The sequence below is a fragment of the Castor canadensis genome, chromosome X (genome assembly GCF_047511655.1).
Source record: "Castor canadensis chromosome X, mCasCan1.hap1v2, whole genome shotgun sequence".
Taxonomy (NCBI): domain Eukaryota; kingdom Metazoa; phylum Chordata; class Mammalia; order Rodentia; family Castoridae; genus Castor; species Castor canadensis.
In genome coordinates this window covers 88,161,535-88,176,119 of record NC_133405.1, presented here as the reverse complement: position 1 = coordinate 88,176,119, position 14,585 = coordinate 88,161,535, and the positions used below count along the sequence as shown (strand labels likewise).

Here is a 14,585-nt window from a genome sequence, read left to right as displayed (position 1 = left end):
AACCCACCTGCTACAAAAGGAGGCTCAAGTAGACTGCTGTGAGGAATAAATGAATATATATATATAATCAGTATCTGGCATAAATTACATTCTATATAAATATTATTGGTTGTAAATATGGTACTCTAATACATGTAATATTAGGAAAAAATTTTTAATAAATAGTAGTGGAAAAATACTTTCTGTAATTCTAAACTGAGGCAGATCGTGGTTCTAGGATATAACTATCCAGTTATTGGCTAAGATATCAGCTGGCACTCTGAATTCTAGCTGTGGGCAAGAGAAAATTAATGCAGAAAATGCTGGTCCACTCATTCCTAAAGTTCAGCAAACTCTTCCCTTTTAGACTTATTACTAATTCAGGGATCTCTCTCACCTCTCAAGTCTAAGAAGGCAAACATCCCCAGCTCCCAACCCTCCCCATCACCAGGGCCATGAAAAACAAAGGATTAACTACCAGCTTCCTTATTTTGGGCTTCAAGGTTCTCAGACTGATGGTCTAATCTTCCATAGCCATCTTTATCTTCTGAGAGCCTATTTCTTGACTCCCCAACCCTAGTCTAGCTTGCAGAATGGTAGTTATGAAAGCAGAAAGATAGCAAAAATCAAGTTAGAGAGGCAAGGAGGAAGGGAATAAATGGCTTGTTGAAGGGGGCCTACTTTCAGGGGACCAGAGACAGTCTAGAGTAATGGCACTCTGATCACTGCCTGTGGTGAACTGTTATGAACAATTACTTTTTTATTCAGAGGGGAGCTCTGAAAGCTCAAGGGTAAAGAACAATTTAAGAAGTTTATAATTATTTCTCTTTTAAGTTCCTGTGTCACTCACTGATTTTCATCCACCCCTCCTTACCCCATCTCTCTCCTCCCTTTGCTACTCTCCATATTTCTCCTCCCTTAACTGGCTATTTTGTGAACTGAAGAATAGTTGTGGAGAATTCCAATCTATTGAATATACCTTTCCCATCCCTATTATTTTTTAAATCAGGAAAATCTGTTTAAAATGGAGTAAACTGTGCCATTTGCATGTGGTCCTCAATAATGTTCTCTGGAGCTCAGTTACCTTTTACTTGAGTATAGTCTTCAGTTAGGTTTGTCTGGGACTCAGCTGTCCTAACAAAAATGAGTAAGAAAATGGAGAGACAGACTAATTTAGAAGGATGTCTTAAAGACAAAACTGAAACTTTGGCTTCAGGCACTAGGCAAGGACTGGCACCTCCTTTCAGAGGCCCAAAGAACCAGCAGTGATTTCAGATGAAAAGTGTGCTTTTAAGAACCAAGAATCAAACTCGGGGAATGTTATAGCAAACTCTGTAGACCACTTGTGTTATTGATATTGCTTCTTCCTCTCACAACCCAGAAGATTGTTCATGGGGGTTTCCATGAAGGACAGTAGTAAGGCAGGCTATGGACTAGAAGATGATCTCAGAGCCCAAGAAGTTTAACTAGGGGCATACTATGCTTCCATGGAAATTGTCTTTGTTGAAAACTCACATATCTAGCCCAATCCAGTATTACAGACGACAAATCAAGACCAGAGAGAGCAAGGTACCAAAGTTACATATGAAGTTAGAGCAAGTTTAGGTCTGGAACTCAGACTTTTGATGTGTGAACCCATGATTATTTTCAAACTAAATTCATCTGATTTGTTCATTTTCTGAGCACCTGATATTGAAGGACCCTTAGAGGGATAGAAAATTAGAGACAAAAACCTTGCACCTAAGTAGATAGTGATAAGAAGTTACGTGTGTGTATTTGAGAGAGAGAGAGACAGAGACAGAGAGACAGATGGGCACAGTAACAGAGAAAGAGAAAAAACAAGGAGAGAAAGAGAAAGTGGGGAGGCAGAGGAAGACTAGGCTTCAGGTTCTCATTGCCCAAAATACTGATATTGCCCCAGAAAGGAGCAAAACATACTATATAATCATGAAGTGTCTCTGCTTTTCTTCAGGCTTTCTACCTGTACTCATTACCTCATGGCCAAATATGGTCAATGAGTCATGAGACCTGAGTTCCAGACCTAAACTTCATCTCTGGTTAAAATGATGTTGGTACCACCAGCCACTTTTATTGCACTCTACCTTGAAATCTTCAGATAAACTAGGGATCCCAAGGCATACTGGAGCTGCACCCCAGCCCCCTCCTTGAGGAATAGCTGCACAGTGTCTTCCTTCACAAGGCAGGGAGCTTATTTTATTTTTCTGTTTCAAACATCCTATCCTTGCCTATCATTCATACACACACACACACACACACACACACACACACACACACACCCCACCCTCTTCATGTCAAAGGAAGGTACCTCCAGCTATCCACACTGAACCAACCTGGACTTTCAAAAGCTAAGCTATTCCTCTAACAATTATCCTGAAGTTAAATGTGCATTTTGAGCCAACATGATAGTTCAGAGAAGCTCCTTTTGTAATCTGCTTAAGTTTAACCATTTCTTTCCAATCCTGAGCCTTAAACACAAGAAATAGAGAATCACTGAATGGGTACAGTAAGGAGTCTGAACCAAAAATCCCCACAGGGTCTCAGGTTCTTTCTACACTTAAAAATAAATAAATAAATAAGGATCCCTGGTCCCTTAATTTAGGATTATGAAGGCTCAGGATATGAAAAGGCCTATTAGTCACATACTATAACTCCTCACATAAGGTCTGAATAGCTCCCAAAATACGATCAGATGATTCTCTAACCTCTTTTCTGTTTAAGTGCCTCTAATGACCCACACCTGTTCTACTCTTCCTGTTTCACGACCTCATCATAAGAGGTCTTTTCAAGAATAGGTAGTTTACCCCCCAATCCCTAAATCCATAAACTGGCTTGGTAAACCACGCAAACTGACTGTTGGGCCATGCATCGTAGCAGGTGGGCGCCCTGTGCTACCGCCTTACCCTGGCATACCCCAGCTATCCCTGTCAGGGTCCCTTCCGGTCTCTGCCACTTTCCAGCTGCTGGTGGCAAAACTGGGCGGTTCCCTTGGCAGCATGGTCACGGGTTCCGCAGGGAACCAGCAGCAGGAGTTCCCTTGCTAGCAGTGAGGAACCACCAGCAGTATTCCGTTGGGCGGCTGGATTGGCGAGTAAATGAGTCCGTACCTTGGCTGAGTCGTCCCGATCACGCGGTGCCACGCGACGTTCAGATCGTGGACGGAAAGCAGGCCAAGCAATCCCGCGTCGCTTGCAGACCAGAGTTGGACAGACCCACTAAAGATGGACTGTCAGGCTAGCGGGCTGTTTGGCGGCAGCTTCAAACGGAGTGCCACCGCAGCTGAGCGCTGCTGTCCTCCGCCCCGTCAGACCTACCTAGCAAAAGAGCCACCGCGTGTCTTTGGTCCCTAGCCCCCTGCCGCGCCTCTCCCGGTATGCGAAGAGGATGGGTCAGTTGCCTCCCCTGACAGGTTATGGAAACGCCTGACTGCACGGGCGGAGGTGCATCCAACCGGCGCCAACTCAGGGCAAAGGAGCCCTTAGTTCGACTGCACAGCCCCTGGCCGCTGTTCCTCGTCAGCTACTGGTCGTCAGGGCGGCGGGATCTGCAGGTCACAATTGGCGGAAGATGCAGCCAGCCGAAGAGGCGAAGGAAGGAGGGAGGGGCCCCAACTCTGAAGTTTGGGTTGGAACTCTGCAGCCCTCCAATAGTAGGCTGGCTGGAGGCCAGCGCAACGTTCACTCGCGCACTCCCCAGAAGCGAACTCCTGGGACCTCTCTGCCCCAAGGAAGGGAGGAGGGGGCGCCAGAGCCAGAAGGCGAACCCAGGCAAGGGCGGATGATCCTGCCCTTGGCCGCCCCTGCCGCTTACTCGGGTTGGTCAGCCAAGCTCTGACTTGTAACCCAAACATTTCATCAGCCTCATTGCTGAGCTCCTGGGAGTAAATGGCTGCAAGCTGGGACAGCTTGGGAAAGGAGTCAGCTCCTTTGCAGGCTATGCCTAGAGGCCGCCTTCAAATGCCACCAAAGCGGCCCGCAGAGCGCCACACCCTCGCTTTAGGTGCTGCTTCACACCCCCTGGAAGCCCAGCAGGTCTTGGGGAGACGTGGAAAGTAGAGTGGGAAAGCCCGACGGATTGTCGACAGTCTTTTTTCTGGACCCATTCAATCTACTTCTCTCAGTTTCCCAGTTACTCACATGTTAATCACAGAGCGCATTTTAAAACCCCCCTTCCCTATTAGCGTTATAATCATATGCTTCCAATCAACAAGCCTGGACAGTTTGGAATGACCCAGCTGGGATTCAGCAGGCACAGGAATTTGAATGGTGCTTTTCTACCCCATTACCAGGTGTGTACTTGGAGTAAGAAGGTCTGCTTCCTGACTGGGGATCCCCACGCTGGCGCCCTGCTCCCTACATGAAAGGCACTTAGTTCAGAATTTTCCAGAAAGGCTTAATGGACAAATCCCTGTTTTTAAATAGATTACACTAATCAATCAGGCAATTATGTTAATAAATCTGTATAATATGCGGGGGGGGGGGTGCGGGGCGTGGCACACAAGTCATTTCAACACTGTGCAATGTAGGCAGTGTGTGAAGCAACACTCCCCTCCCTGTAAGACTGCCTTAAAATTCTGCCTGGAGACAGAAATGCAACTATCCATAAAAACAAATGAGTTGTCCTGAACAAGTTTATCCTGTAGAGTTGCCATAGAGATGCCAGCTAGGATCTGGCTTGCAGGATAGCCTGTCAGCCTCAAACAAAAACCAGACTTGGGACTTCCCTCACATCTCACTCTACATTCTTCTTTTCCATCCCTCACTGCCTCCTCCTGCTCCTGGTATTCCTGCCAGGGCATGTAATGTCTGATGGGAGACTGAAAAAAATCTAGTCGCTTCAAAACTGGGAGAGAAAACTTGAGCAGGTCACTTCATGGTCTTGGGGCCTCCTTATTTCTTACCGGTAAAATGGCCATAATAATATCCTTACAGTATTTTAGAAAGGATTCAATATGCTGATCTGTGCCTGGCCCAAAATAAGGACTGTAAATATTTGTTTCTCTTCCTCTCCCAAAACTGAAAGATTCTCTGTTGTCATTCATGACTCCAGTCCTTGCTGGAAGCGGAGCCAGATCATCAGTGGTTAATCAAACTCTGAGGGAAAGAGCCTGACTCCTGCTTTAGAAAAGGGATCCTTTACTCTTTCCTCAGGAACTGTTTTGATGAGGTTACATTGGAAACTTTCAAAACAAAAGCCAGTTCTTCCTACATGCTATATGTAGTGGCAGGCACAATATGGACAATATAGATAAAACATATTTTGATTGCTGTTCATCATCATCACCATGAAATAATAAATAATAATAAAAAATAATAAATAATGTCTGTGCTAACAGTTTTTGCAATGGAAAGGAGACAAGGATGGATACAGGGGGATTAGATCTTTTTGAGATAGACCTTTCTAGACTCTGCTCATATGGAAACATAATCCCCAAAACCTTGATTAAGAGAGATTATCTCATCCACCTGATTGCCTCCCAACAGGCCCTCATCATAAGGATTACTTTTGTGTTTCAAGCTTCCCTGAGAAAAACAGCCATTCAAAAAGTAAATGAATATTCAAATGACACCTATACTGGAAAACAACCTGACTAGGTCCCATCCCCCACCTAACATCTTCTGCTTCTCACTGTCCTAGAGACCATAAAAAATTAAACAGACATTTGGCAAGCAAGTGGCCACTACCACACTTTACATGTCAAAAGTCAGGCAGTGTTTATATCTTGTGTACCCCAACTTTTGATTGTAGCCTTGCTAATATTTGAAAGAGATTCATTTAGTATGAACTTCCCCAGCCATATTCAGCAGAGTTGGCTAGTGTTTCTAATGAGCTGTTGAGCAACATAATGAACAGAACTTCGTCATGTTTTTGAACTTCATACAGGCCAGTTGTTATCAAAAGAAAAAAAAAAAACTCTAGCCCTGGATCTCATCTCTTATCCCACCAACTACATCCTAAATCCCTACCTGCATCTTCCACTTTTCCTTGTACCCTTGAAACTAACTTGGGGGGGAAGAGGGGAGTCAGCAGTAATGGGGTGAAGAAAAGGATATTGAGGGATGAAGAGGATCAAAATACATCACATACATCATATGAAGACACCATAATCAAACCCAGCAAACACTGTTTGACAAAGGAGGAGGAAAGAGAAGGGTACAGGAATATAATGGAGTACACTGTATGCATCTATGGAATTATCACAACAAAATCCCCTCATATTATTATTGTATATTAATTCAAACATTGAAATATTTTTAAAAGAATTATACCATTTTTGGTAGGCTGAATAATGGCTCCCCCAAAGATGTCCCCTAGGACCAATGAGTATATTACCTTACATGTCAAAGGACTCTGCAGAGGTAATTAAATTTATGGAGTATTTTTTTCTTATTTTTGTTTTTTTATTATCATAGTATTGTTGTACTAGGAGTACATTGTGATGTTTACAAAAGTTCTTACAATATATCATAATTGAATTCATCCCCTCCATCATTCTCCTTTATCCCTTCCTCCCCTATTACTGGAATAGTTTCAACTGGTCTCATTTTTCCATTTTCATGCATGAGTACATAATATTTCCACTACATTCACCCTCTTACACCCTTTTCTTATATGCTCCCCCCTCCCTCTTGTACCAACCCCCAGACAGTACCTGTTTTACTTTTCTGTTCTCCATTTTTGAAAAACAACATTTTTGTTTGTTTTGGATAGCTGTACAGGGAGTTTGTTTCATTATGACATTTCCAGGTATATATGTACTATAACCCAAATTGGTTTATCACCTTTATTTTTTTATTTTATACCTTAGTCCCCTTCTTATGGTGATTTCAACAGATTTTAAAATTCTATATTCATTCTTGTATAGAAAGAACATCAACCAAATTTATGGATTTTTAGTTTAGGAAAATATCATGGATTATCCAGATGTGACCTAAATGCAATCACAATGTATCCTTATAAGAGGGAAACACAGGGAAATTTTACAAACACAGTGGAAAAGATGCAGTGGAAAAGGTAATGGAAAGATGCAGTAAGAGAGATTTGGAGATGTTGACCCTGAAGATGGGACTGATGAGGTACAAACTGAGGAATGTCAACTGTCACCAGAAGTTGGAAGAGGAAAGGAATGGATTCTCTCCCAGGACTTCCACAAGGAGCAGCGCTGTCAATACTTTGATTTTAGACTGATAAGACTAATTTTGAACTTCTGGAATCCAGAACTATAAGGGAATAAATTTGCATCTTTTGGACGGTGCTGGGGTTTGAACTCAGGGCCTCACATTTGCTAGGCAGGCAAGCTCTACCTCTTGAGCCATTCCTCCAGCCGTTTTTATGTTGGGTTTTTTGAGACAGGATCTTGAAAACTATTTGCTGCATCTGATTTCGAACCAAGATCCTCTTTATCTCTGCCTCCTGAATAGCTAGGATTACAGGCATAAACCACCAGTGTGCTGGCAAATTTGCATTGTTTTAAGATACTTACTGTGTGATAATTGGCTACAGCAGACATAGAAAATGAACATATTTTATTGTTTGTTCTCTGTGTCCTTTCCACAATACCCAGAAAAGGGCCTATGTTAAGTTGGTATTCAATAAATGTCTACCTACTGAACAACAAACTAGCTGAGTCAAGGAGTGAATTGATGCTGTTAATCAGCAAAGTGGTGAGAGGGATGGTGTGGAGCAGAAAGTGTCTAACTCATTGTAACCCATGCCTATTGCTGATATACCTCCGTAGTGTGCTTCCTTCTATTGCTATATTTCTTCATATACAAAGAACAAAACATGCAGTTTCTTAGCATCATAAAGGATATAATTAGGTTATATGGTACATTGAGCAAGGTATCTAGGGGTTTAGGTTTTAAATCCCAGCTCTGCTTAGTTCTTTGGTGACTTGTGTGTAGGTAGTACTCCAACTGAGAGCTTCAGTTTCCCTATTTGTGAGGAGATTGAGACCATTTGAAAGATACTCTTCCAGCATTGTTCTTCAATAGATCTTAGAATTATATCACCTTTTCTTCCACTATACCCATCACTTTTACTTTTATACTTTGTTGCGGGGGAGCTGATTCAGTGATAGTGAAGGTATTAGCATGTACAAAAAAAGAAACTAAAGAAATGATGGCACTGAGAAGTGATAATCAAAATGTTTTAATTTTCTTGAAAAGAGATGACACACTCCCATGTACATGCAGATATGTGTACTTCTAAACTTCTGCTCTGGCCTTGGCTTTTCCAATCTCACCTTATACAGAGTCCCTCACAGGGTATGCTCTCACATCACTAACTAGTGTACCAATGATGAGTTTTATAAAATACCTCCTCATACTGATGTTTGTCTCAGTAAAATCTATAATAGCTTTCCATGGTATCATCAATACTCTCAAATCCTTAACATAGTATTTAAATCTTTCTATGGTCTTCATATACTGAGAGTAGAGTCTTTGTAAATACTTCCTGAATCAATACACAAAATCAATCCCAACTAAGGTGACAAGGAGAAAAATAGAGGAAATGAACCAGTTTGGGTTATAATACATGCATACATGGAAGTGTCACAATGAAACTCCCTGTATAGCTATCTTAAACAAAATGTTTTCTTTCAAAAATGGAGAACAGGAAGATAAAATAGGCCCTTCTGGGGGATTAGTCCAGTGGGAGGGGGAGGATATAAGGAAGGGGTGTAGGAGGATGAATATGGTGGAAATATTATGTACACAAGTATGAAAATGGAAAAATGAGACCTGTTGAAACTATTCCAGGAATGGGGGAAGGGGAGATATGGGAGAATGATGAAGGGGGTGAATTCTACTGTGATATATTCTAAGAACTTTGTAAGTGTCTTTATTTTTTCTAATTAAAAAATAAAGAAAGAAAAGAAAAAATGAAAAGATGGATAGGGAAATTTACAAAACAAATATAAGGTGAATACAAAATTGCTGGTCAATGTTTGTAATTTCTAAAACTGCCTATAAGACTTCACAAATATCACTTGCTAATTATACTTTGATCTTTATTCAATATTTTGGATATTGAAGGCACAAAAACAAATTAATTAAATAAAACATGAGACTGGAATAGGCAGACTCTTACAAAGGCACTTCTAGGTATTCCAAAACACCTACCTGCTCTGCCTGGCAGAAGCCAAGCTGTTTCTTCTCATTCATTCATCATTTACTTTATGCAGCCATGCTTGAAAGACATGCTGCACTTTCTGACATGATGCAGAGAAGGGTCATGCTTCAGTCTGTCTGTGGTGGGGGATGAGGTTGGAAGGCCAATGGGAAGTTGAACTCTACACATGATATGAAAAGAAATCCTTGTAAGTCTGATCCCACTGGTATGGAGAGGGAGGAAGTAAAGAAGAGAAGGAAGGGGCAAATATGTCGTATCTCCTTTTGCCTGTGGAAGGGGAGTCAGAGTGGCCAGAGATCCTTGGACTGGACCAATTTCCTCAGCCAAGCCCATGCCCTAAATATAAGTACCCACCAAATGCCTTTGATAATACTGACCAATGTCTCCCTTCTAGGGACCACTTCACTCTCCTTGGCCCTAAGAAGACTAAGAAATTGTCACCTGGAGGATGGGTATTAGTTCCCTGAGGAATAGACTTCTACCTATACTTTTCCTTCCAGGCTGACCCTCAATGAAGCAGATACCTGATATTTTGGGCTCACTGGTTAATCACAATTGGATAGTAGCCCCGACTCCATGCTACTCCCATCTGTATCTTCTGTACTTAGGCTCATTTATTTGTGGAATCAGCTCAAGTATTTGTCCTCGATACAGTTGTATAGGAAGCTAGCTTACTTCAAAATATAAAAGGACATTTTTGCATGTTAAGAATCTTGACATGATACTCTGGAGAATTGAGTTCAAGTCTTGTCTCTATTGCTGAATAGGAATATGACTTTGGGAGCATCATTTTCTTTATTTTTATTCATTTATTCATATGTGCATATTGTTTGGTCCATTTCTCCTCCATTGCCCCCCCCCACTCCCTCCCACTTCCCCCAACCCCTTGCTTCCAGGCAGAACCTGTTCTGCCTTTTCTCTAATTTTGTTGAAGACATAAGAAAGACATAGCGTTTTGCTAGTTGAGATAGGGATAGTTATACAGAGAGATTCCTAGCATTGCTTCCACACACAAGTGTATTACAACCTGAATTGACTCGTCTCTACCTGACTTCTTCACTACTTCCTGGTCACCTTCCCAAACTGACCGATGTCATTTTAAGCTTATTGTATTAGCTCCTCTGCAGTGGGGACATCAAACACTTTCAAGTTTTGGGTTTCCTACCTATCCCCATTCCTCCTGTATGTGGTCTCCCCTTAGTGTGTGACCCAAGTCAACAATATTGCTGCATTTGCCCTAGATCTAAAGTCCACATATGAGGGAGAACATATGATTATTGGTCTTCTGAGCCAGGCTAATCTCGCTCCGGATGATGTTCTCCAGTTTCATCCATTTACTTGTGAATGATAAGATTTAATTGTTCTTCATGGCTGAGTAAAACTCCATTGTGTATAAATACGACATTTTCTTAATCCATTCGTCAGTAGTGGGGCATCTTGGTTGTTCCTATAACTTGGCTGTTGTGAATAACGCTGCAATAAAATGGGTGTTGCAGGTGCCTCTGGAGTAACCTGAGTCACATTCCTTTGGGTATATCCCTAGGAGTGGGATTGCTGGATCACATGGCAGATCTATGTTTAGATTTTTAAGAAGCTTACATATTGTTTTCCAGAGTGGTTACACTAGCTTGCATTCCCACCAGCAGTGTACGAGGATTCCTTTTTCCCCACATCCTCACCAACACCTGTTGTTGGTGGTGTTTTTGCTGATAGCTATTCTAACAGGGGCGAGGTGAAATCTTAGTGTGCTTTTGATTTGCATTTCCTTTACGGCCAGAGATGGTGAGCATTTTTTCATGTGGTTTTTGGCCACTTGAATTTCTTCTTTTGAGAAAGTTCTGTTTAGTTCAGTTGCCCATTTGTTTGTTGGTTCATTGATTTTGGGAGTTTAGTTTTTTGAGTTCCCTGTATATTCTGGTTATCAGTTCTTTGTCTGATGGCAAATATTTTCTCCCACTTTGTAGGTGCTCTCTTCAGTTTAGAGACCATTTCTTTTGTTGTACAGAAGGTTTTTAGTTTTATGTAGTCCCATTTTCCATCCTTTCTCTTAGTTGCTGAGCTTCTGGGGTTCTACTGAGGAAGTCTTTGCCTATACTTGTTACTTCCAGAGTATTCACTGCTCCTTCCTGTACTAACTTCAGAGTTTCAGGTATGATATTAAGGTCCTTGATCCATTTTGAGTTGATACTAGTACAGGGTGATAAACATGAATCTAGTTTCAGCTTTTTGCAGGCAGATAACCACTTTTCCCAGCAACATTTGTTGAAGAGACTGTCTTTTCTCCATGGTATGTTTTTGATGCCTTGTCAAAAATAAGGTGGGCATAGCTGTGTGGATTCATATCCGGGTTCTCTATTCTGTTCCACTGGTCTTCATGTCTGTTTTTGTGCCAGTACTATGCTGTTTTTATTGCTGTTGCTTTGTAATATACTTTGAAGTTGGATATTGTGATACCTCTAGCATTGCTTTTTGCTGAGTATTGCCTGGGATTATCAAGGTCTCTTGTGTTTCCAAATGAACTTTAGGGTAGATTTTTCAATCTCTGTGATGAAAGTCATTGGGATTTTGATGGGAATTGCATTAAACATGTAGATTGCTTTTGGTGGTATAGCCATTTTTACTATGTTGATTCTACCAATCCATGAACATGGGAGATCTTTCCACCTTCTGTAGTCTTCATCGATCTCTTTCTTCAGGGGTTTGTAGTTCTCCTTGTGGAAGTCATTCACATCCTTTTAAAAATTTACTCCTAGGTATTTGATTTTTTTGAGGCTATTGTAAGTGAAATTGTTTCCATATATTCCCTCTCAGTTTGTTCATTGTTGGTGTACAAAAAAGCTAATAATTTTTGTAAGCTGATTTTGTATTCTGCCAACTTGGTGTAGCTGTTTATGGTGTTTAGGAGTTTTTGGGTTGAGTTTTTTGGGTTTTTAAGATATAGGATCATGTCATCTGCAAATAGGGATATTTTGACAGTTTCTTTACCTATTTCTATTCCTTTTATTTCTTCTTCTTGCCTAATTGCTCTGGCTAGGAATTCCAGGACTATGTTGAATAGGAGTGGGTATAGTGGGCACCCTTGTCTCATTCCTGATTTTAGGGAAAATGGTTTCAGTTTTTCTCCATTAAGTATGATGTTGGCTATAGGTTTGTCATATATAGCCTTTACAAGGTTGAGGTACATTCTATCTATTCCTAGTTTTCTTAGACCTTTTATCAAGAAGTGGTGTTGGATCTTGTTGAAGGCTTTTTCTGCATCTATTGAGATGATCAAGTGGTTTTTGTCTTTGTCTTTGCTTCTATTAATGTGTTGTATTACATTTATAGATCTATGTATGTTGAACCACCTCTGCATCCCTGGGATAAAGCCAACTTGGCCATGGTGAATGATCTTTGTGATGTGTTGTTGGATTCGGTTTGCCATTATTTTATTGAGGATTTTTGCATCGATGTTCATTAAAGAGATGGCCTATAGTTCTCCTTTTGGAGGTGTCTTTGTCTGCTTTTGGGGTGAGTGTAGTACTGGCTTCATAAAATGAGTTAGGCAGTGTTCCTTCTGTTTCTATTTCATGGAACAATTTTAAGAGGGTTGATATTAGTTCTTCTTTAAATGTGTGATAGAATTCAGCAGAGAATCCATCAGGTCCTGGACTTTTCTTTTTTGGGGGAGACTCTTTATTGCTGCTTCTATTTCATTTTGTGTTTTAGATCTATTTAGGTGATTAATATCCTCTTGGTTCACTTTTGGGTGGTTATAAAGTATCTAGAAATCTGTCCATTTCTTCAAGATTTTAAAATTTATTAGAATATAGGTTCTCAAAGTAATCTCTGATGATTTCCTGGATTTCTGTGATGTTTGTTGTTATCTCTCCTTTTGCATTTCTGATTTTACTGATTTGGGTTTTTTCTTTCCTCATTTTGGTCAGGTTTGCCAGGGGTCTGTCAATCTTATTTATTTTTTCAAAAAACCAACTTTTTGTTTCATTGATTCTTTGTATGTTTTTTTTGTTTCTATTTCATTGATTTAAGCCCTTATTTTTATTATTTCTATCCTTCTGCTTGTTTTGGGATATGCTTGCTGTTGTTTTTCTAGGAGTTTGAGATGAAGCATTAAGTCATTTATTTGAGATCTTTCTGTCCTCTTAATATATGCACTCATGGCTATAAACTTTCCTCTTAGGACTGCCTTTACTGTATCCCATAGTTTCTGGTAGGTCATGTTTTCATTTTCATTAACTTCCAGGAACCTTTTAATTTCCTCTTTTATTTCATCAATGAACCATTGATCACTGAGCAATGTGTTTTGTTGTTCAGCTTCCAACTGTTTGCATGTTTTTTACTGTTGTTTTTGTTGTTGAGTTCTAGTTTTAATCCATTCTGATCAGATAGAATGCATGGTATAATTTCTATTTTCTTATATTTGCTGAGGCTTGCTTTGTGCCCTAAGATATAATCAGTTTTGGAGAAGGTTCCATAGGCTGCTCAGAAGAATGTATATTGTGCAGAAGTTGGATAAAATATTCTGTAGACATCAGCTAGGTTCATTTGATCTATGGTGTGATTTGGTTCTAAAATTTCTTTATCGATTTTTTTGTTTGGATGACCTATCTATTGGTGATGGGGGGTATTAAAGTCTCCCACTACCACTGTGTTGGAATCTATATATGCTTTTAGGTCCTTCAGAGGATGTTTGATGAAATTGGGTGCACTGAAGTTTGGTGCATATAGGTTGATATTTGTTATTTCCTTTTGGTGTATTTCCCCTTTTATTACCATGGAGTGTCCTTCTTTATCTCATTTAATCAATGTAAGTTTGAAGTCTACTTTGTCTAAGATAAGTATTGCTACTCCTGCCTGTTTTGGGGGGCCATTGGCATGGTAAATCTTCTTCCAACCTTTCACCCAAGCCAGTGCTTATTTCTGTCAATGAGATGGGTCTCCTGTAAACAACAGATTGTTGAATCTTCCTTTTTAGTCCAATTTGCCAGATGTTGTCTTTTGATGGAGGAGTTGAGTCCATTGACATTTGGTGTTAATATTGATAGGTATGTGGTGATTCCTGTCACTTAGTTGTTTTTGTTGTTTAAGGGTTTGATTGTGTGCAGCTGAATCAATGTTACTCTCTGATTACTTGCTTTTTCTTCTCCTGTGGTTTGGTACTGTCTCTCCTCACATGATTTTGTTTGCTTTCATTTTCTTTGTGCAGAATTCTTTGAAGAATCTTTTGTAATGGTGGCTTGGTGGTTATATATTTAGTTTCTACTTATTGTGGAAGATTTTGATTGTGCCATCTTTTTGAATGATAGTTTTTCTGGGTAGAGTATCTCAGGGTTTAAGTTATTTTCATTCAGTGCCTGGAATACCTCACTCCTTACCCTCCTTGGTTTTAAGGTTTTTGTTGAGAATCTGCTGTGATTTTGATGGGTTTACCTTTGGATGTTATTTGTTTTTTC

The 14,585-nt window shown here is 40.4% G+C and overlaps 1 protein-coding gene across 4 annotated transcripts in view; it reads right to left on the bottom strand.

The window, feature by feature from the left end:
• Positions 1-3,711, bottom strand: part of Arhgef9 (Cdc42 guanine nucleotide exchange factor 9) — a 354,155-nt gene extending 350,444 nt beyond the window's left edge. For 3 of the 4 annotated variants that reach the window (XM_074062551.1, XM_074062553.1, XM_074062555.1), the window contains exon 1: positions 3,105-3,710. The gene's annotated coding sequence lies outside the window, so the exon portion shown is untranslated. Of the gene's footprint in view, positions 1-3,104 lie in introns of all 4 variants that reach the window. The other variant, XM_074062552.1, reaches the window with a different exon arrangement.
• Positions 3,712-14,585: the final 10,874 nt, after the last annotated feature.